At 42.5% G+C, this 23,940-nt stretch overlaps 1 pseudogene across 1 annotated transcript; it reads left to right on the forward strand.

Annotated features, from left to right (window-relative positions):
* Nucleotides 1-6,089: 6,089 nt before the first annotated feature.
* Nucleotides 6,090-23,320, forward strand: LOC147091893 (Ig heavy chain C region, secreted form-like; annotated as a pseudogene). Its single transcript, XR_015075242.1, has 7 exons — nucleotides 6,090-6,208; nucleotides 6,328-6,641; nucleotides 7,915-7,951; nucleotides 18,789-19,085; nucleotides 19,653-19,961; nucleotides 22,066-22,374; nucleotides 22,872-23,320. The product of XR_015075242.1 is annotated as an Ig heavy chain C region, secreted form-like (transcript).
* The last annotated feature ends 620 nt before the right edge of the window (nucleotides 23,321-23,940 follow it).

The raw sequence follows: 23,940 nt of genomic DNA on the forward strand, positions 1-23,940 counted from the left end.
TAATCTCTATCAAATCCTTGCAGTACCTGCCCTGGGTGTGTTTTATGGGACAGTATGAAGGGAGCTTTACTCTGTTTCTAACCCGTGCACTAAATGCCCTGGGAGTGTTTATTGAGACAATATAAGGAAGCTTTACTCTGTATCTAAAGCATGCTAATCTACCCTGGAGTTTAGTGGGAAAGTGTAGCTGGAGCATAACTCTATATTTAACACGTGCTGTACAGCCCTGGGACTGTTCGATGGGCAGTGTTGAGGGACCTTTACACAGTATTTAACCCGTGCAAAACATGTTGATAGGAGAGTGCAGAGGGAATTTGACTCTATATACAACCCGTGCTATACCTGCCTTTGGAGTTTTTGATGGGATATTTTAGAGGGAGCATTACTCTGTATATAATGCATGCGGTGCCTGAACTGAGAGAGATTAATGAGAACGTGTAGAAGGATTTTTCTCTCTATCTACACCTCGCTGTTCGTTTCCAGGCACAGTTTGATTTGACAGTGTAGAAAGAGCTTTAATCCGTATCTAAACCGAACTGTACCTGCCCTGGGAGCTTTTGATGGGCAGTGTAGAGGGAGCTTTAGTCTGTATCTAACCAGTGTTGTACCGGCCCTGGGAATGTTTGATGGGACATTGTAGAGGGAGCTTTACTCTGTATATGACACATGCTGTACCTAGCCTGGGAGTGTTTGATGAGAAAGGTTAGAAAGAACTTTACTCAGTATCTAACAAGTGCGATAGCTGCCCTGTGAGTTTTTGATATAACAGTGCAGATGGAGTGTTACTCTGTATCGAATCAGTTCTTTACCTTCCATGGGAGTGTTTGAATGGTCGGTATTAAGGGATTTTAATCTCGATCTAAACCGTGTTGTTCCTGCCCTGGGAGTGTTCGATGGGACACTGTAAAGGGAGGTTTACAGTTTTTAGAACCTGTGTTGTAATTGACCTGGGAGTGTTTGATTGGGCAGTGTGGACGGAGCTTTATTTTGTACCTAACCCTTGCTATAGCTACCACCGAGTGTTTGAAGTGCAATATAGAGGGAGTTTCACTCTGTATCTACCTCATGCTCTATGTATCCTGGAATGCTTTATGGGATAGTTCAGAGTGAACTTTACTCTGCCTCTAACCATTGCTGTACCTGCCCTGGCAGTGTTGATGGCACAGTGTAGAGGGAGCTTTACTCTGTTTCTCACCTGGGCTGTACCTGCCCGGGGAGTGATTGATGGGACAGTGTAAAGGGAGCTTTACTCTGTTTCTAAACTGGGCAGTGCATGCCCTGGGATTGTTAAATGACATAGTGTGTCTCCAGTGCCCTTGCAATATGTTTCTATAGGTTCAACTTCCTGTATATTGCATTACAGTTTTAGCAGTTTGGTCTCTTCACATCAGCAACACACATCATCATGATGTGTCATCATCATCAAAACAAGTCAGCGTCATCAGTGCCACTTGGTCACCATAGCAACATCAGTGTGACCTCTAACCATCAGCCACTGGAGTACTCGATGTGACCTCATCAGAGTGGCCTGAAATTGGACCTTGTGTTGGGGGCTGGGGACACTGCACAGGCGGTGTGGCATTGATCGCCCGTTATACGCACGGCCTGATATTCCAGTCCATGGACTACAACGTAGCTGAATATTGGGCACGTCAGATAACGGGCGGAGAACGTGATTGCGCCTGTTTTACACTCCCCACGCCCAATGTATTATTCAATATCATTATTGGAAGAAAATCCCGTTACTGTGAAAAACCCTCTGCTCATTCCCTGTAGTGCTGGAGTAAAAAACACATCAACACGTTAAAAGGGTTAAGCTACTGATTATGTGGGGATCAGCAGTATGTGTCCACAAATGCTGGAAGAGCTTGGAGAGGAAACTGTGAAGGGAGTAGTCAAGAAATAGAAGATTGTGGAAACAGAAATAGTGTGAAATTCGCTGGAGGGTAACAAGTATCATTCCTTTCCAAACGAGAGAAATATTAATCAGGGATTTACAGATTTATTAACCTCACGTCAGGAACAGGTACAGTTTCACTTTCACCATCACTTACACCAATCATCACACACTGGAGTGTTATATCATGAGCTTCTTTGTGAAGGTGAGGTGATGACTGGGCAATAAAGTGCAAAGACTGGTGGGTGGCTGCTCATTATCCTCGGTGTGATTTAATCCCCTTTCCAGCTGAATATAGTCGGAGTCATAGAGTCATAATGACACAGAAGGAGGCCATTCGACGCATCGAGTCCATGCCAGCACTCTCTAGAGCAATCCATTCAGTCACATTCCCCTGCTCTAACCCTGTAGCCCTGCAAGTTTATTTCCCTCAAGTGCCTATCCAGTCTCCCCCTGAAAACATTGAGTGTCTCCGCTTCCACCACTTCCATCGGCAGTGAATTCAAGGTCCTCACCACTCACTGCATAAAAAGCTTTTCCTCATATCCCCCTCTATCTTGTGCCCAAAACCTTAAATCTGTGTCCCCTAGTCCTTATACAATCAACTGGTGGGTACAGATTTTCTCTGTCTAGCCTATCGAAACACGTCATAATCTTGTACACTTCTATCAAATCTCCTTTCAACCTCCTTTGCTCTAATGAAAACAAATCCAAATTTTCCAACATCTCCTTCTAGCTAAGATCTCCCATCCCCGGAACCATTCAGGTAAATGTCATCTGCACCCTCTCAACGGCCTTCACATCCTTCCGACGGTGTAGTGGCCAGAACTGAATGCCATACTCCAGTTGTGGCCTAACCAGCGCTCTGTAAAGTTTCAGCATAACTTCACTGGTTTTGTACACAATACCTCTATTTATGAAGCCCAAGGTCCCATATGCTTTGACATCTACACTCTCAATATGTTCTGCCACCTTCGGGGACTTATGCACATTAACTCCCAGGTCCCTCTGTCCCTGCACACACTTTAAAACTGTGCCTCTAAGTGTATATTGCCTCTCTCTGTTCATTCTGCCAAAAGGAATCACCTAACAATTCTCCTTACTAAATTCCATCTGCCACTTCTCTGCCCACTCTGCTAGCTTATCTATATCCTGTTGCAGTCGATTGGTATCATCGTCACTGTGTCCCACAACTCCAAGTTGGGTCTCATCAGCAAAATTAGAAATTCTACTCTTTATTCCAACATATCCAAATCATTTATATATAAATATATATATACATATATAACAAAAACCAGAGGCCCCCGCACAGACCCTTGGGGAACACCACTGTGCACCATCCTCCATTCTTCAAATACAGCCATTTACCACTACACGCAGTCTTCTGTCCTAAAGCCAACTCATTATCCAAGCTGCCACTGACCCACCTATTCCATCAGCCTCATTATATTTAAGCAGAATTCTATGCAGTACTTTGTCAAACGCCTTCCAAAATCCATGTGAACAGCACCCATTGCATTCCCTTCATCAATCCTCCCTGTTACATCATCAAAAAATTGAAAAAACTATTTATAATGGGAAGAGACATGCTCAACTTGGGAGCAGAATGGTCAATGTGACATTGCTTTCTAAACAAGAGCCCGCAAGTGAATGGGTTATCAATAAATGTTAAAGATATTAAAGGCTCTACAATTACATTTTGAATAAAACAAAATAAAACGTTAAAAAAAAATTGTGATTTGAATCCTTTATCTCTGTTGAATTCTCCAGCAAAATTTAAGAATCATGCGTTTTGTACACACACACCGACACACATGTATATTATATACATATATGGCAAATACATTGTGTGTGCATTTTCAGTTGTTCATCTTAACCAGATGAGTTAGTGTTCTGTATGGATACTAGGACCCTTCATCAGCCCACCCTGTGGGGTCAAGGTTCCAGGCTCCGTCTAAAACAATCTGTGGGTCGCTCGAAAGCTAAATGGAAAATATTGCAGGAAAAATAATCCTTAACTAAAAAATCTGTGAGCAATTGGCACAGAACAACACAAGTGTAAATTTGTAAAGCTCGATCCATCCATCCATCCATCGTCCATTTATCTAATCCTCCATCCATATATATATATGTATATATATATTTATATATCTAACTACTGCCTATATATCTATCGTTCTAAATCGCTATCTCGCTACTTGTCTATCTGGCTATCTATCTATCTATCTAGCTAGCTATCTATCTATCTATTCATCTATCTATCTATCTATCTATCTATCTATCTAGCTATCTATCTATCTATCTATCTATCTATCTATCTATCTATCTAGCTATCTATCTATTTATCTATCTATCTATCTATCTATCTGGCTATCTATCTATTCATCTATCTATCTATCTATCTATCTATCTATCTATCTATCTATCTATTTATCTATCCCTCTCTCTCTCTCTCTCTATCTATCTATCTATCTATTTATCTAGCTATCTATCTATCTATCTATCTATCTATCTATCTATCTATCACTCTCTATCTATCTATCTCTCTATCTATCTATCTATTACAGGGCTGTGAAGAGCTGGACAGATCCTCCAGCTGACTGCTGTCTGAGACGTTGGGTATATTTCCATTCCTGTGAGATGGGAAGAGTTACAACTAGATATACAACTAAAATAGTTAATTTTTCTCCCGTAGTGTTGCTGGGTAGATTTGTATATAAATAGGCCTGATTGACAATGTAAAGGGTTTGAAGTTGACTTTCAGCCAAGCGGTCAGTAATGAGGAAACAGATCTTTGATTTACTGCACTGAACCCCCAGATGCTTCCTGTAAATGACACTGGGCGTTCAGCCTCGCTAACGGCAGTCGGCTGGGTTGCTGCCAAATACTGTATGGGGCAGATTAGCGTCAATATGAATGGAATCATGATGAGATTTTACTATTTGAGCATTAAATGATTCAGTAGCGCTCTTAAAAGAAATAAACATTTTAATGATATTAAATTGTAAAGAATGATTTTCGGTAAATTCCATACTCACAATATCATAAAATAGGATCCGAAAATAGAAATTGATCCATATGGTATTCAATTAAATCTGTTTTCAAATAAAGTTAATTCTAGATAATTCAGCCCATTTATTCGGTACTGCATGAAGTGCCGGGGAGAGATTTAATGAACCCATACACACAAGTTAATGAGCTGAGTGGGAATCGCAAAGTAAATAATACAGCGGTGGAATTGCCTTGAACCCGCTGGGCTACGTTGTATATTCTCAGAGTTGTGTGCCTGATTTAAACTAAAGGCTCCCTTATTACTGATTAGCAGCCACGCACTGTGCAGTTTAATTGGTGCTGATTTGGATTCCTGAATAAGCCCGCTCACAGCCCAGCTACCAATGGGTAGAGAAATATCCAGTTTGTGATCTGTTTCAGCGGGAGATAAAGCATTTAATCTTGTGACATTCTGTAACATACCGCTGTGTCCTGATATACTGTGTTCCTGATACCAGTGTATGTTACACAGTCGGTCGTTATTAAAGGTCGCTGCAAGGATTTGGATGCCGGGGTTTACTGATCGCATTATCGGTTCTCATTCACCAGCTTCTCTCTTAAGAAGCTGATCTGAAGCAAGCGGGCCCCAAATTGTTATGTGTCTCTGTCAACTCAATCCTTAATTATCAGGCAAGCGGCCTTATTATACAGCTAATTTTATAAAGGACTGTCTTAGGGTCACAGACTCGGGGGGCAGTTAGAGAAATGCAATGAGAGACACTTGTATAATGTGAGAGGATTGTACTCGTCTCCAGACACAAATCGTGCAGCTATAGTCATCCACATTGTAAATACAATCACATTACCCATCTCCCGCATTCAGTTACATAGACCTAAAGCAGTTCATAATATAGGTGATACTTTATTGGTGCAGAGCGAAGGGAAAGGTACCGGGAGATGGAGTAACACACACTGGCAGTCTCTTTAGCCCTGATAATTTAATTTAAACTTAGAGATCCACTCCTCCTTTAATAGTGAGGATATAAAGGGATTAATTTACAGACCAGATGTAAGTCCTTTCTCTTGGTGATGTGGACAGTGTGACGTGGCTCCAGCAGACACCTCTATCAGTGAATCAATAGGCGGCGCCTCTAACCACGCCCCCATCTGCCGGGTATTTAACTGCCGGTCACTGGGTCCGTAATACAAGAGCCCGGGAGCAGGTTTGCTCAGTGAGTTCCTGCCAGAACCATTTCCCACACATTGCCAGAAGGATGGGGTCGGCGATTTTTCTCAGTCTGTTGCTGAGTTTCTTATCCGGTGAGTAGTTTTAATTGTCCAAGTCTCTCACTATTACTGTTTCAGTGTTAGTCTCTCTCTTACAGAGTCAGAAATCATTTCACCAGGATTAATCCTCGGGGTTTTTGATTTTTTTTCAGGTGTCCAGTCGGATGAAATAGTGTTGACTCAGCCCGAGGCCGAGACCGGACATCCCGGGAACTCCCTGAGACTGACCTGTAAAACCAGCGGGTTCAATCTTGGTTACAGCTACATGTACTGGATCCGACAGGTTCCCGGACAGGGGCTGGAGTGGCTGGTTCGCTACTACAGTTCATCCAGCAACTACTACGCCCCCGGGATTGAGAGCCGATTTACTGCGTCCAAAGACCTTTCAAACAACATCTTCGCGTTGGACATGAAGACCCTGAAGACCGAAGACACCGCCATCTATTACTGTGCTAGAGATCACAGTGAGAGGAACCAGGGCTGGACCCGTACAAGAACAGCCCGAGGGGAAATTCAGCAACTTCCATCGTAACCTGACGGTCAGTAATTGTGTCAAATGCAATATTAACGGCCGTGTTCAGAACAAGATCACAAGCCGCTTGTTACAGAAATAACAAACTGAACATTCAATGGTAAATGTCTAACCCACTAACCGATGTATGGAGATGTTCTGGTTGTGCTCCTGTTTACAGTTAACAGTGTCAGCAATTGTAGAGCTGGATATGATGCTCGGTTCAATCTGACTGATACCAGGAGGGAGATGGTTGGAACTGTGTTCAGTTTCATTCAGTTTTGCATACTGTTGGAGTAAATTCTAAACTGGATCAGAAATGAATGTCTATTTGAAGTGAATGTCTATTTGAAGTGAATGTTGAGAGTCAGTACTGCACAGAGAGTGAGTGCAGTATTTGTGCGGGTTCCTTTCACTGTGGGAGGATATGGGGCTCACGGTGCTGTACACAGCGAGCTCCTCATACAAAAACCCCAAACTGGGAGTTTGCTCAAACCTGCGATCACTACCACGCCAGGAGCTTCGCAGGAATTTAGGCTTACATACACATAATGAGTAGAAGTAATATATATTGTATTAAAGTATAAAGTGTTCTGCATTATTAATGTTGATACTCATGTTAAATCTGCACAGATGCTTCACAAGTAATCCAATCCGTTTTATAAATATAATGACCAGAACAAACTGACATATCTCACTGGTGTACTCTTAGTGGAGTCGGAACCAGGTTTTTTAGACCGCTGTGGAATTTAATCTCTGTATTTTACAGTTAACAGTCCGCCGGAGTATTTGACACGATGTGTCTCACTGTGATATCTTGGATGGCACAGCAGTTAGTGTCAATACAAAAACCCCTCAGCACTAATTGACTGAGTTTGGGTCAGTGATCGCTTTTACAATCCAACTGTATATGCAATAGAGTATTATTTGTGTCCAACACTGTCCTACTAGCACGTTTCAATATGAATACACTGTGATATTTATTCATTCAACAGTTGGTGATTTCGATAAATGTTCTTGGGCTACTCTGTGAAACATAAACCATCACGTTATTTTTTGAAGAGTGAAAGGTTTCCATTAACGCATTTAGCATTTTATGAAGATCCAGCGTGATTTTCTTTGCCCTGGGATATGGATATTTAAACTAATGTTGTGTTTCTGTCTCTTCCCTGCAGTGCCGGTTATTGTGTGACCAGCCCGGGGAATGTAACACTGTGACTATCTCGAATACTGGGGACAAGGGACCATGGTGACGGTGACTGCAGGTAAGAAACATGCACTCATTCAGTAACTGTTGTCTTCGTATTTTGATTTTATATTTCTGTTAATTTTAACAATGAATTCGTTCACTGAAACTTGGGTTCGGTCGATCCTGTATTGAGATTTTTTGCAATGTGTTATTTGATTCTGCTGCAATGGGATCATCGATTTAAACTGTTTCTTCACTGAAACTGCTGTTGAGGGCTTGAGTCTCTGATTGATGTGATTTGTTGTTTATCGGCTGATGAGATTGTGGGCCTGGGTTACTTTAAAAACCTAACGGTTTTTAAACTGATAGGAGTTTTTGCAATGTTTAATCTCGGTGACATCGATTTTTCTACAGGTTTTCTGATCAAAACCAAACATTGTGTTTAAATGTGTCTGAAAGGAGATTGTAGGCACAAAACAGAGAGCGTTAGTGCTCAGAAATAACCTTAAGATATTTTAACGATTTTTTATTTGTGATACTTACAAGACATCTATTAATCTAATGTTCATGAACGTTTATATTTAGTACGTGATATGTTACTGTAATTAAGAAATTCAAAATTAACAAATTAGCAACCGGAACAGAATTAAATTAATATTACTTACAAAATTAGTAATATCACCCAATATTATTAAAATATGCTATAAAATCAATATTAATGTATTGAACATAATCTGCCTAATCACAACTCTGCCATCATTATTTTATATTCCTGCTTATTTCAATAATGAATTAGGTCAGTGACAAGCGGATTCGTTGGATTGTGTATTGAGGTTTTATGCAATGATACATTTGATTCTGCTGAAAGAGTTTATAGAATTAAGCAGCTGCTCCATGAAAGGTTCTGTCGCGGGATTCAGCCCCTCGGTGACATGATTCAGTGTTGATCTGCTGAGGAGAGTGTGGATTCAGCCCCTCAGTGATGTGATTTAATGTTGATCTGCTGAGGAGAGTGTGGATTCAGCCCCTCAGTGATGTGATTCAGTGTTGATCTGCTGAGGAGAGTTTGGATTCAGTCCCTCAGTGATGTGATTTAGTGTTGATCTGCTGAGGAGAGTGCGGATTCAGCCCCTCAGTGATGTGATTTAGTGTTGATCTGCTGAGGAGAGTGTGGATTCAGCCCCTCAGTGATGTGATTTAGTGTTGATCTGCTGAGGAGAGTGTGGATTCAGCCCCTCAGTGATGTGATTCAGTGTTGATCTGCTGAGGAGAGTGTGGATTCAGCCCCTCAGTGATGTGATTTAGTGTTGATCTGCTGAGGAGAGTGTGGATTCAGCCCCTCAGTGATGTGATTTAGTGTTGATCTGCTGAGGAGAGTGTGGATTCAGCCCCTCAGTGATGTGATTTAGTGTTGATCTGCTGATGAGAGTGTGGATTCAGCCCCTCAGTGATGTGATTCAGTGTTGATCTGCTGAGGAGAGTGCGGATTCAGCCCCTCAGTGATGTGATTCAGTGTTGATCTGCTGAGGAGAGTGTGGATTCAGCCCCTCAGTGATGTGATTCAGTGTTGATCTGCTGAGGAGAGTGTGGATTCAGCCCCTCAGTGATGTGATTCAGTGTTGATCTGCTGAGGAGAGTGTGGATTCAGCCCCTCAGTGATGTGATTCAGTGTTGATCTGCTGAGGAGAGTGTGGATTCAGCCCCTCAGTGATGTGATTTAGTGTTGATCTGCTGAGGAGAGTGTGGATTCAGCCCCTCAGTGATGTGATTCAGTGTTGATCTGCTGAGGAGAGTGCGGATTCAGCCCCTCAGTGATGTGATTCAGTGTTGATCTGCTGAGGAGAGTGTGGATTCAGCCCCTCAGTGATGTGATTCAGTGTTGATCTGCTGAGGAGAGTGTGGATTCAGCCCCTCAGTGATGTGATTCAGTGTTGATCTGCTGAGGAGAGTGTGGATTCAGCCCCTCAGTGATGTGATTCAGTGTTGATCTGCTGAGGAGAGTGTGGATTCAGCCCCTCAGTGATGTGATTCAGTGTTGATCTGCTGAGGAGAGTGTGGATTCAGCCCCTCAGTGATGTGATTTAGTGTTGATCTGCTGAGGAGAGTGTGGATTCAGCCCCTCAGTGATGTGATTCAGTGTTGATCTGCTGAGGAGAGTGTGGATTCAGCCCCTCAGTGATGTGATTTAGTGTTGATCTGCTGAGGAGAGTGTGGATTCAGCCCCTCAGTGATGTGATTTAGTGTTGATCTGCTGAGGAGAGTGTGGATTCAGCCCCTCAGTGATGTGATTTAGTGTTGATCTGCTGAGGAGAGTGTGGATTCAGCCCCTCAGTGATGTGATTTAGTGTTGATCTGCTGAGGAGAGTGTGGATTCAGCCCCTCAGTGATGTGATTCAGGGTTGATCTGCTGAGGGGAGTGTGGATTCAGCCCCTCAGTGATGTGATTTAGTGGTGTTCTGCTGAGGAGAGTGTGGATTCAGCCCCTCAGTGATGTGATTTATTGTTGATCTGCTGAGGGGAGTGTGGATTCAGCCCCTCAGTGATGTGATTTAGTGGTGTTCTGCTGAGGAGAGTGTGGATTCAGCCCCTCAGTGATGTGATTCAGTGTTGATCTGCTGAGGAGAGTGTGGATTCAGCCCCTCAGTGATGTGATTTAGTGTTGATCTGCTGAGGAGAGTGTGGATTCAGCCCCTCAGTGATGTGATTTAGTGTTGATCTGCTGAGGAGAGTGTGTGTCTGGTTACTCTGAATACCCAGAATTTGTGAAACTATTTGCCGTTTCTACAATGTTTAATCTGGGTGACATTGAGCGGCAGCAGGTTTCTGATCTAAAGCAAACATTATATGTGTTTCAAACTATCACAAAACAGGAATGTTTTAGAAATAAAAAGTAATTGAAGGGTATTTAAAGTATCTTTATATTGAAGTGATAATTATGCATTTAACTATTAATCTATAGACTATTATGCTCATATTTAATACGTGAAATGTTACTGTAATTACTATCTACATCATTTACAAGTGTTCAGGTTGTAGTTAATTTTAATTAATATTAATCAGCGATAATAACGCGATAATGTCTCCCAATATTACTAAAATATGCTACAGTAAAAATATGAATTACTAAAGTTTATTTGCCTTCCACAGTTCTGCAGTACACTGGGGAAAATTAACATGAGCGGAAAAGTTCATTCGCCTTCCACAGTTCTGCAGTACACTGGGGGAAATTAACATGAGCGGAAAAGTTTATTCGCCTTCCACAGTTCTGCAGTACACTGGGAAAATTATCATGAGCGGAAAAGTTTATTCGCCTTCCACAGTTCTGCAGTACACTGGGGAAAATTAACATGAGTGGAAAGGTTTATTCACCTTCCACAGTTCTGCAGTACGCTGGGGGAAATTAACATGAGCGGAAAAGTTTATTCGCCTTCCACAGTTCTGCAGTACACTGGGGAAAATTAACATGAGCGGAAAGGTTTATTCACCTTCCACAGTTCTGCAGTACACTGGGGAAAATTAACATGAGCGGAGAAGTTTAGAGGCTGGAGAGAGTTGTTAATTATGCCTGCAATGATTCTCATAACATCCTGATTTCACCGCTGTGTTCAGATGGATTAGGGATGTTTTACACAGATGAATGACGGGTTGTATTCAAATACTACTTAAATCCGTGTTGTAAATTGCAGTTTGTCAATTTAATATACGCGGCGAGTTATGAAATTCATACTGTGCTGCCGAAACCATATTATTCCTTCAATAATATTGATTGTTTGACAGTGAGACAATTATCACTAAACTACTCAGCAAGTCCAAAGTCTAAGAGAAAAAAGGTCGCTGGCAGTCAAATAATTGTTCATGTGATTCTATTTTAATTCAAGGAAGGTTCAGACTGCGTAAGGCTGGAGACAGAAAAATAATCTATTGAAAGTCAAACATTTTAATTTAAACACAAGAGGTTCATATTATCTTAAATTTAAAACAACATCCTGTCTCCCATAGCTCTGCTCTATATGGGATAGAACGAAAGGCAAAGGACAGATTATTTCTGAGAGTTATGTTTCATTCTTATTAATATTAAATTGATTAACAATATTTCTCCTCCAATTGCTCAATAAGTTTCAGTGCCGCAGATGGTCTGAATGAATTGTTCTCCTCCAGTTTTATTTGATCATAATGTAAATAGCAGACTATATATAATAATGAATTTACGGGCATTCTGTGTTACAGGAGTAAAATATAAAGGATTGCCTGTGTTATTAAATAGCAGAGGCTATGTTACTGACTGCAAACTGCACCGGTGGTTTTTAATTAATACAAATATTTGTTATTTTTAAGATTGAGGAGAATATTTCAACTCGAGAGTCCAGCTTTAGGTAACAGGTGGTGTTACAGCCCGTCGGTAGTTAGTGAGATGTGACCCCGGCCGGAAATTGTACTATTTAAAACAGTCCACTCCGAAATCCATAATGTGAAATACACTCAGAGTAGACAGACTTCAGGTTATATCAGAGAGTTCAGAAAAATGATGAGATTGAACACGTGTAGGCAGAGAGCTGGAGAATATTACATTTTCCTGATCATTTTTAATTATTCAAATGTGATTGGATTTAAGTAAAAATAATACATTTATCTGATTGTATTGATGTATTATACTATTTAATATTTTAATTATGTCGAATTATCCTTCCAATTGAAGTAAAACCCTATTATATCAAAAGTAAATAGTCAGAATTAGGTTTAAAATTACTATTAATTAATTTTATTAATAAGGCTGGAGATGACAGGCAACACAATGAATTTCAAGCAGATTCATTTCATTACACAAGTTCCAGGAGCGGGTGGTTCTGAGGAGGAAGGTCCAGAAAGGCTCACAGAATATTAACACGGAATCACCAGTGGGGACCCGAATTTCTGGCCCAATGAATTGATAATCTTTAAACATTTTGAGTATCAGCTAATTATTGAATGAGATTGGCGTGATCCTGAGCTCACTTTCTGAATAAACATTTTCAGGAAGTGACGGTAACGCTCCAGAAAGCAGCGCCGATTCTGATCTTCCGGGAAGCTGGAAGTTATTTTGACAATTTAAACAGATAGTGTAATGCTTTACTCAGTATCTGACCCGTGTTGAACCTGCCCTGTGAGTGTTTGATGGGACAGTGTAGAGGGAGATTTGCTCTGTATCTAACCCGTGCTTTAACTGCACTGGGAGCGTTTGGTGGGACAGTGAAGAGGGAGTGTTACTCTGTACCTAACCCGTGTTGTACCTGCCCTGGGACTGTTTGACGGGGCAGTGTAGAGGAGGTTTTATTCTGTATGTAACCTGCGCTGTACCTGCCCTAAGTGTGTTTGATGGGACAGTGCAGAGTGCGCTTTACTCTGTATCTAACCCGTGCTGCACCTGTCCTGGGAATGTTTGATGGGACAGTGTAGAGTGAGCTTTACTCTGTATCTAACCCGTCCTTTACCTGCCCTGTGAGTGTTTGATGGGACAGTGTAGAGTGAGCTTTAGTCTGTATCTAAGCCGTGCTGTACCTGCCCTGACTGTGTTTGATGGGACAGTGTAGTGGAGATTTTAGACTGTATCTAACCTGCGCTGTACCTGCCCTGAGTGCGTTTGAAGGGCAGTGCAGAAGGAGATCTAGCCTCCTACTTACAATGACGTGGAGGTGATGGGCACGTTCAATACAGATTCACCTTCTATCCAATCATTGCTATATGTGAGCTGGAACGCTTTAATGAAATAGTGTATTTGAAGCTTTATGTTGTATATAATTGTGCTTTACCTAACTGAGCAAATTGTAAAAGCATTTTATGGAGAAGTTATTTTGTATCCAAACTGTGCTTTTGTAGAGCTGGGAATCGTTGATGGGACAAAATGGTAAAAAGTTTTACTCTGTTTCTGAACCGAGTATCAACTTGCCGCACAGTCTTTGGTCGGACCGTGTAGAAGGAGGTTTACACTGTATGTAGTTTCTGTTGTATGTGAGCCGTGAATATTTGCCTGGGCAGTGCTTATGGAGCTGTTTTCTCTATCTAACTCGTCTTGAATCTGACCTGGCAATTTAAAAATATATCTATCTCTTACTATATTTGACCCAGAGAGCCTGACAGGACAGTGGAGAGGGAGCATTTCTCAGCATCCAAACCTTGCTATTCCCGATCTGACCAGCAGGTTAATTCAGAGCGATCGTCATTCTATCTTATCCGTGCTATACCGGACCTGAGAGTGCTTGGTCAGACCCTTAAACTGCAGCTAACCAATAACTTGAGAGTGCTCGAGTCAGATATATAACAATAAATTGTTCCATTGCCCAGGTTGAACAAGGCACATTTATTGATGGCAACATTTTTTGGAAAACATGCCCAAATTTGAATAAAGTGTTAATGTTTAATCATTTTGGATATCAGCTAATTATTGAATGAGATTGACCTGATCCTGAGCTCACTTTCAGAACAAACAGTTTGAGGAAGTGGCTGTAGCGCCAGAAGGCAGCACCTGTTCTAATCTGATGGGAGGCTGGAAGTTATTTTAAAAATTTAAATGCAGAAAGTTGATAGTCCCGCTCGGTGTAACCATCTTGGGAACTTTAAGTTTGACATCATAACTTCGTTCATTTTTCTTTTGAAAAGGGACAAATTCGACCGAGTTGCAGTTATTGGACTGGGTCACAACACAAGGCAGACAATCACTGAGCTGCACTTCTGTGAAACAATTAAAGATTTACATTCAGCCTGCAATGAGTCATCATTCACAATGAGCTTTAAGCCTTTATAATATAACCAAGTCACACATTTGCGTCAGATTGCCCAGATCCCTTTGTTTTAAATATCCTCTTTCATTGTAACAAACAATAAAATAGATCTGATAGAAGTGGCATAAAAATAAAACAAAAAAGGTGACTCAATCGCGGCTAACAAGGGAAATTAGGGACAGCATAAGATCCGAGGAGAGGACATATAAATTAGCCAGAAAAAGCAGTAAACCTGAGGACTGGGAGCAGTTTACGATTGAGCAAAGGAGGACAAAAGGATTAATTAAGAGGGGGAAGATATATTCTAGAGTAAGCTTGCAGGAACATAAAAACTGACTGTAAAAGCTTCTATAGATATGAGAAGAGAAAAAGATTGTTGAAGTCAAGCATAGGTCCCTTGCAGGCAGAATCAGGGGAATTTATAATGGGGAACAAAGAAATGGCAGACCAATAAAATACATACTTTGATTCTGCCTTCACAAAGGAGGCTACAAAGAACCTCCCAGATATGTTAGGGTACATAGGGTCGAATGAGTGGGAGGGATTGCATGACATCAGTATTTGTAGGGAAATGGTGTTAGGGAAATTGATGGGATTGAATGCTGAGAAATCCCCAAGTCCTGATAATCTACATCCTAGGGTACTTAAGGAAGTGGCACTGGAAATACTGGATGCATTGCTGGTCATCTTCCAAAATTCTATAGACTCTGGAGCAGTTCCAATGGATTGGAGGGTAGCTATTGTACCTCCACTATTTATAAAGGGTGATAGAGAGAAAACGGGGATTTATATACTGATAAGCCTGACATCGGAAGTGGGGAAAATGCTAGAGTACATTATAAAAGATGCAATTGCAGAGCACTTGGAAAACAGTGACAGGATCGGACAAAGTCAACATGGATTTAGAAAAGGTAATTCATGCTTGACTGTTCCACTGGAAGTTTTTGAGGATGTAACGGATAGAATAGATAAGGGAGAACCAGTCGATGTGGTGTATTTGGAATTTGAGAAGGCTTTCGAAAAATCCCGCATAAGGGATTAGCGTGCAATGTTAAAGCACATGGGATTGGGGGTAAGGTAATAACTTGGATAGAAAACTGGTTGGCAGAAAGGAAGCAAAGTGTTGGAATAAACGGGTCTTTTTCTGAGTGGCAGGCAGTGACTAGTGGGTACTGCAGGGTTCAGTGCTAGGACCCCAACTATTCACAATATATATTAATGAACTAGACGAGGGAACTAGATGTAATATCTCCAAGTTTGCAGATGGCACAAAGCTGGGTGGGCGTGTGTGCTGTGAGGAGGATGCAGAGAAACTCCAGTATGATCTGGACAGGTTGGGTGATTGGGCAGATGCATGGCAAATGCAGTATAATGTGGAAATATGCGAGGTTATCCACTTTGGTGGCAAAAACAGGAAGAAAGATTATTATCTTAATGGCAATAGATTGGGAAAAGAGGAAGTGTAACGAGACCTGGGTTACCTTGTTCACCAGTCGCTGAAGCTAATCATGCAGGTGCAGCAGGTGGTTAAGAAGGCAAATGGTATGTTGGCCTTCATAGCAAGAGGATTAGAGTAGAGGAGCAAGGATGTCTTGCTGCAGTTGTACAGGGCCTTGGTGAGACCACACCTTGAGTATTGTGTGCAGGTTTGGTCGGCTTATCGGAGGAAGGATTTTCTTGCCATGGAGGGAGTGCAGCGAAGATTCACCAGGCTGATACCTGGGATGTCGTATGAAGAGAGATTGGATCGATTAGGCTTATATTCGCTAGCGTTTAGAAGAATGAGAGTTGATCTCATTGAAACTTATAAAATTCTGACAGGACTAGACAGACTAGATGCAGGAAGGATGTTCCCCATGGCGGGGAGTCCAGGCCCAGAGGTCACAGTCTACGGATAAGTGGTAAGCCATTTAGGACTAAGAGGAGGAGGAATTTCTTCACCCAGAAAGTGGTGAACTTGAGGAATTCTCTGCCACACAGGGCAGTTGAGGCCAATTCATTACATATTTTCAAGAAGGAGTTAGATATATTTCTTAATGCTAAAGTGATCATGGGATATTGGGAGAAAGCAGGGACAGGGTAATGAGTTTGGATGATCAGCCATGATCTCATTAAATGGTGGAACAGGTTCGAGGGGCCGAATGGTCTACTCCTGCTCCTATATTCTATGTTTCTATGTTTCAGAATATGAAGTGTTTCCTTCCATTAAATCGGGAAGAACAATTTCCGCTGACTCCTCTAGAATCAGAGCAACGTACATCACAGGAAGAGGCCATTTGGCCCGTCCTGCCTGTGCCGGCTCTGAAAACTGTCCAATTTCCTCAAAAACCCCAGCCTTTTCCTCCTAACCCTGCAAATGGGTCCTCTTCAAGTACATGTCCAGCCAGCTGGTGCTTTCCAGTAATTAGCAACCCTCTTGTGGGAAATACCCCAATTGTCCCGCTAGATCTTCGGGAAATTATTTTAAATCTGTCACCTTCGGTTAACAACCTACTTGCCAAAGGAATCAGTTTCTGCCTATTTGCTCTAGCAAACCTCCCATAACTTTGAACAGCTCTGTTAAGTCTCCACTTAACCTCTGCTCTAACTAGAATATCCCAGCTTCTCCAATCTCTCCACAACTGAAGTTCCTCATCCCTGGTAACTTCCTGGTAAACCTCTTCTCTACCCTCTCAAAGGCCTTTCATCCTTCCTGAATTGTGCTGACAGGATTGTGCTCAATACTCCAGCTGAGGCCTGACCCCTGATTTGTAAAGGTTTTGCATAGCTTCCTTTTTTAAATAATCCGTGTATCTATTTACAAAGCCCAGTGTCCTATATGCCTTCATAACAGCTTTAGCAACTTTCCCCGCCAACTCCAATGATTTGTGTATATGCACATCCATATCTCTCTGTTCTTGCTTCCTCTCAAAATAGTACCATATAGATTATACTGCCTCTCCATGTTGTTCCTCCCAAGGTGCGTCGCTTCACACTTATCCACACTAAATTGCACCTTCCATGTGCCTGTCCATTTCACTAGTCTGTTTAAGTCCTCCTGAAGTCTGCTACTATCCTGCTCACTATTTGCTACTTTGCCAAGATTTGAATCATCTGGGAACTTCAAAATTGTACTCACTATACCCAAGTCCAGGTCATTTTTATATAACAAGAACAACAATGTTCCTCATACCGATCCATGGGAGACCCCACTGCATTATTTTCTACAGTTTGTACAACATCCGCTCACCACTACTCCCTGCCTCATATAAATTTATAATAGTTAAGGGTTGCCAATATTAGATATTTAGAGAAGAAACCTCTCCCCATGTTTAGATTATGCTCGATACAATCAGCAACAAGAGGTGCCTGTTACGACCCAGAAAGCAACGCCTGTTCTCACTGGTGGGAGGTCATCAGGTACTTTTGTAACTGAAATGGGCCATTTAAAGAGACGCTACCATTAACCAGATTTGGGAATCATATATTATAGTCGGATAATTAATTGAGTGGGAGCGAGGAGGAACTTCATGAAGCATCCATTCAATGGAATGGGACAGAGCACAAATGACAGGGCGTTGAAGTACATCACTCAAATACTGAGAAGGAAAGAGAGATTCGAATCAATCCTGATTCATCTGCAGCTTTTATCTTAGAAACTAGCCGTGGAAAACTTTCCTGTTCAATTCTGTGTTTGTCGGATTTGAGCTGATGTTTTGCTAATTTTATAACCACGGATTACGCTGTTACTTTTGAAGTAGAGTCACTGCTGTTTTGTAGGGAAAAGCAGTAGTCAATTGACACAGAGCAAATTTCCAAAAACTGCAATGAAGTAACTGACCAGAAGTGGTGTTGATTGATAAATAAATGCTGGCCGAAATAGCAGGAAAACCTCGCTGTCCTTCTATTGTAAGATCCAATGAAAGATATCTTATTGAGGTGAGGTGAAAATGTTCTTATATTTGGAATATGATGGAACTCTGGGACAGAGAGGTGTGTTCCCGACCAGGGGGTCGACAGGCGCGTATGATGGAACTGACAAAAGCGCTAATGCCGCTGTAGTTTTTGATCGTCAAATGATGGAAAGAGTTTATCCTGGAGTCAAATTTCGCGTTGTTTGGTTGTGTTATGAGCACGGATTACAGATTCTAATTTGCCTAATTGGCCATTCTTTCCCAGCGACACCATCTCCTCCCACCCTCTACGCCCTACTCTCCTGTGAACCACCCAACACAGACGGCTCCATCATTTTTGGCTGTTTGGCGTTGGACTACAACCCCGAAATCACCAGCGTTTCCTGGACAAAAGATAAACAGCCGATCACCACTGGATTGATGACTTACCCGTCAGTGCTCAACAAGAGGGGAACCTACACACTGAGCAGTCAGTTAACCATCACCGAGTCAGAAATGGGGAGCAGCGCAATCTACTGCGTGGTTCGACGAAGAGATTCCGTCTGGAACGTTACAATGCCAGGTTAGTGTAGTGGGATGCAGGGGCAAACTGTGAAAAGCAGGGAAGTTATGTTCAACTTGAATAGAAACTTGGTTAGTCCACACTTAGCGTATTGTGAACAGTTCTGGTCTCCACTTCACACTTAGAGTACGGAGCACAATCCTAGACTCCATATCACACTTCGAATACCGTGTACAGTCCGGCTACCTTCTCACACTTGCAATACTGTGCAGACTTCTGGTCACCGTATCACACTTAGAATACTGTGCACATTCCTGGTCTCCATATCACTCATAGAATACTGTGCAGAGTCCTGGTCTCCATATCACAATTAGAATACTGTGCAGAGTCCTGGTCTCCATATCACACATGGAATACCGTGCAGAGTCCTGGTGTCCATATCACACATAGAATACTGTGCACAGTCCTGGTCTCCATATCACACTTCGAATATCGTGCAGAATTCTGGTCCTTGGAAATGCCTTGCTAATGTGTGCCAGATAGTAAAGGACTTGTTTAATGATAAGGACACTATGCATTTCTTAATCATTTATTTTGCAATGAATGTCCAAAACATGTATTCCCCAGGACATGTGGTCCATCCAACTGTTATCCTCACGGCGAGTTCCAGTGACCAAATCACCAGCAGCAGATATGCAAAGGTCGTGTGTTCAATCATGGACTTCCATCCAGAGTCACTGACCGTGAATTGGCTGAAGAATGGACAACTCATGCATTCGGGCTTCGTCACCTCTCTCGTCTGTGAAGTGAACGGGACCTTCTCGACCACCAGTCTGCTGACAGTCCCCGCCGGCGAATGGTTCAGTGGCTCGGTCTACACCTGCCAGGTCACTCATGAAGGGGTTACCCAAAGCCGAAACATTGCCAACTCTCGGGGTAAGAGGCACAGTCGGGGAGTTCCAACCCATTTCCAGTGCCGCTCTGAGTCAGAATTTTATTGGAATTAGTCCATAGCACAGCACAGTTTCTAATTTACAAGCAAACACTTTGGTGTTTCCTTCCGATGTAAGTGGGATTCCTCAAGGTTTAGGATTCCATCCCTTCACCAGCAAAGAAGAATTCCCTCAGCTGTAATGTCAGACAGTGAGTGAGGTGTCCTTATTTTCAGATTTACCCTGTGTTAGCTCTAATTATAATATACAATCATGCAGTTTGTGTTTCCTTCGGATGTAAAAGATAATAAAGAATTGGCTTTATACAGCGCCTTCCGGGACCTCAGACTACCGCAAATCGATTGACAACCAATGAATTACGCTTGAAATGTGGCCACTGTTGTAATGTACAAAATGAGGAAGACATTTTGTGCACAACAAGCTCCCACAAACAGCAATGTGATAAAGACCAGATTTTTTTTTGTGATATTTGTTGAGGGGTAATTATTTGCCATGGCACCGGGAGAACTCCCCTGCTCATCTTTGAAATGGTGCCATGGGATGTCTTACGTCCAATTGAGAGGGCAGATTGATCCTCGCTTTAACACCTCATCCAAAATACAGTGCAGCGCTCAATCAGTACTGCATTGGGAGTGTCAGTTTCCATTCTGTGTTCAAGTCTCTGGAGTGGGACTTGAACCAACCATCTTCATCAATTAGGATTCCTCACAGTTCTGGATTTAATAACCTCGCTATAGGTTTCCCTTGACTCTGATGTCAGACAGTGAGTGAGGTGTCCTTGGGCTCCGGTTTATCCTGAGCTGGCTGATCATATTCCGAGCGGCAGTAGGTGTCTGGAGGCCTTTACTGATAATTTTCCAGGAACCCACTGCTAGAAAGGTCATTTACCCTATTTAGAGAACTGTGTTCAGTTCTGGGCTCCACACATCAGGCAGGATATACTGACCTTGGAGGGGGTGCCTTGCAGATTTACCAGAATGTTACGGGGCAAGAAGTATTACATTTTGAGGACATATTGCACTGACTAGGCGTGTATTGCTTTGAGTATAGAAGATTAAAGGGTGAACGAATTAAGATAATTTTTGGAATTGGTGGCCATATACAGAGAAAGTATTTCCTCTGCTGGGGAAGTCCAGAACAAAGGGGGATAATCTTAAAATTTGAGCTAGGCCGTTCAGGGGTGAGGTCAGAAACCACTTCTTCGTGCAAAGGGCTGTGGAAATCCGGAACACTCTCTCCCACAAAGATGTTCAAGGTGGGCGTCAATTGATAATATCAATACTGAGATTGATTAGATTTATGTTGGGCAAGGGTTACAGAAACATTGCAGGTAGATGGTGTTGAGGTGCAGATCAGCCATGATCTCATTGAATGGTGGGCCAGGCTGGATGGGCTGAATGGCCTCCTCCTGTTGCTGTGTTTCTACTGCTGCCATGAGGTCATATTTCATTCTGAGTCTCTCTCACCAGGCATGAGAAAAGCTCACTGACAGAAATAAACAAACTACCTCACACCGGCTTTACAAATTATTCCCCACCAAAAACACCCCTTTGGAATTCCAGCTCCCGACAATTCACTTCTACTCTGAGTATTCCTACACATTTTCATCGCCCCAAATATCAGAACAAGAAACCAGAAGATTCAGTTTTTTCTTGTTGCACCGAAAATCATGGATTTTATTTGACAGCCTTTTTGAAACTGTGTAATTTTCGTGAAGAGCTCTTGAACCTAGGGACAGAGACATTATAATGAGCGGAGATGTGTCCGGGCACCAGGATGTATGGACGGGCATAAAGGAGCAAGGGATTATGGGAAGAGCTGTTTTCAGTGCGTAAATAAATTGCACCCGAATTTATTCATTGTTTAACGCCGGGTAATTGCTTCACAGCCCATTACAGGGGTTCTGGGGGCAAATACACAGGAAATATTAAAGAGTCCCCCAGAATCGTTGACAATTTATTGTCATTCCAATAACGCTGGTGCTTAATCAACAGGGAGATTTATTCTGCTTGAGGAAGAAATGGGTGAATACTGGTGTCCTGATTCTGAAGATGAAACATTGCTTGACTTTCATTTCTCTTTCACAGATTGTTCCTCATGCAGCGATCTAGTGATTACTCTTCACCAACCGTCACTAGAACAGGTCTTACTGGAGGCGACGGTCACCTTAACCTGCGTCCTGTCTAATGGTCCTTATGGAGTCACCGTGACCTGGACCCGAGGAAAGGAATCTTTGAAATCAGAGATTGCCGTTCAACCCGGAGAGGATCCCAACAGCGTGATCAGCAAAATAAACATCTCGACACAAGCCTGGCTGAGTGGGGATGAGTTCTACTGCGTGGTGAGCCATCAGGATATGCCAACTCCTATCAGAGATTCCATCCACAAAGAAACAGGTGAGCAGTGAGAGTGTAGCAATAAGTGAGACACTGTGGCTGTTTCCTAGGTTTGAGTAAGGACCAATTCGTTCTATTATGAGTTCTAATGGACTACTCTGATCATTCAGATTGATAATTCCACTAACTAAATACCCTGGGAACCGAGGTAATGCACTTAAGGGGAAGATAGATAAGTTCATGAGGGAAAACAGAATCGAAGGATATGCCATTAGGGTTTAGATAAATGAGGTGGGAGGTGTCTCTTGTGGAGCATAATCACCGGCTCAGAGCTTTTGGGCCGAAGAGCCTGATTCTGTGCGGTAAACCCAACTCTTCAGGCTCATAGAGAAGGATTGCATATCAGTCAGCTCAGGCTTGGAAACCGAACAGGGTCCAGAGGAGAATATAAATCCTTTAAAAATCGGCGTGAAGCACATTTCTCTCACATCTAACCACCGCTTCCATTGTCTCTGGAATTCTCCAGCTTATTGTTCTTTATTCTAATTGTCCTGCAGCTCAAGATCCGCGGCAACCGTCCGTGTCTGTCCTCCTGCCCTCGGCAGAAGATGTCTCCGCTCAGAGGTCCGTCACCCTCACCTGCTTAGCGAGAGGTTTCTCCCCACGAGAGGTCTTCATCAAGTGGACCGTTAATGACAAGCCGCTCAATTCCAGCAACTACAAGAACACCGAGGTGTTGGCGGAGAACGGCAGCAGTTCCTTCTTCATCTACAGCCTGTTATCCATTGCAGCGGAGGAGTGGGCCAGCGGCGCTTCCTACTCCTGTGTGGTGGGACATGAAGCGATCCCCTTGAAGATCATCACCAGAACGGTCAATAAATCCAGCGGTAAAGAATGCTAATGAACATTTCCCTTGTACTGATGGACTCCGTTAATTCTTGTCAATGAGAAACACTCGCTTGCATTTAAGTTCTTAAATAAACATCAATAAAGGTCTTTTCTTCCATTCCTGAGTTAAAAACACACCTTTCAATTAATTTTGTTTCCATTTTTGCCAAGGTTTCAGGTCGATTACCTTTCGGCAGCCCGTTTTGATGAAGGGTCGTCGACCTGAAAGTTTGACTCTGTTCCTATCTGCACAGATTCCGCCTGACTTGCTGAGTTTTTGCAGCCATTTCTGTTTTTATCCCAGTTACCATTGTTGTCCATCCCTTCAGAATTGGGGACATTTACATTTCAATAATCGCAGCAACTGCGAACTGATGTGAGGGCCACAAACGAGCACGAAATGTACCCCCACCAGAGAGAGAGGGAAGGCCAATTGTTAACCCACAGTAGCCTCACTGTCCCACCAGAGAGAGGGTAAAGGGCAATTATTAACCAACTGTACCCCCACTCTCCCAGCACAGAGGGGAAAGGGCAATTGTTAACCCACACTAGCCTCACTGTCCCACTAAAGAGATGGTAAAGTGCAATTATTAACCCACTGTACCCCCACTCTCCCAGCAGAGAGAGGGAAAAGTGCAATTATTAACCAACAGTACCCCCACTGTCTCACAAGATAGAGGGGAAAGGGCAATTGTTAACCCACAGTAGTCACACTGTCCCACCAGAGAGAAGGGAAAG

This window comes from Somniosus microcephalus, unplaced genomic scaffold, assembly GCF_052327205.1.
Source record: "Somniosus microcephalus isolate GS21.2 unplaced genomic scaffold, FLI_Smic_1.0 unresolved_chr3, whole genome shotgun sequence".
In the NCBI taxonomy this organism is placed as follows: Eukaryota; Metazoa; Chordata; class Chondrichthyes; order Squaliformes; family Somniosidae; genus Somniosus; species Somniosus microcephalus.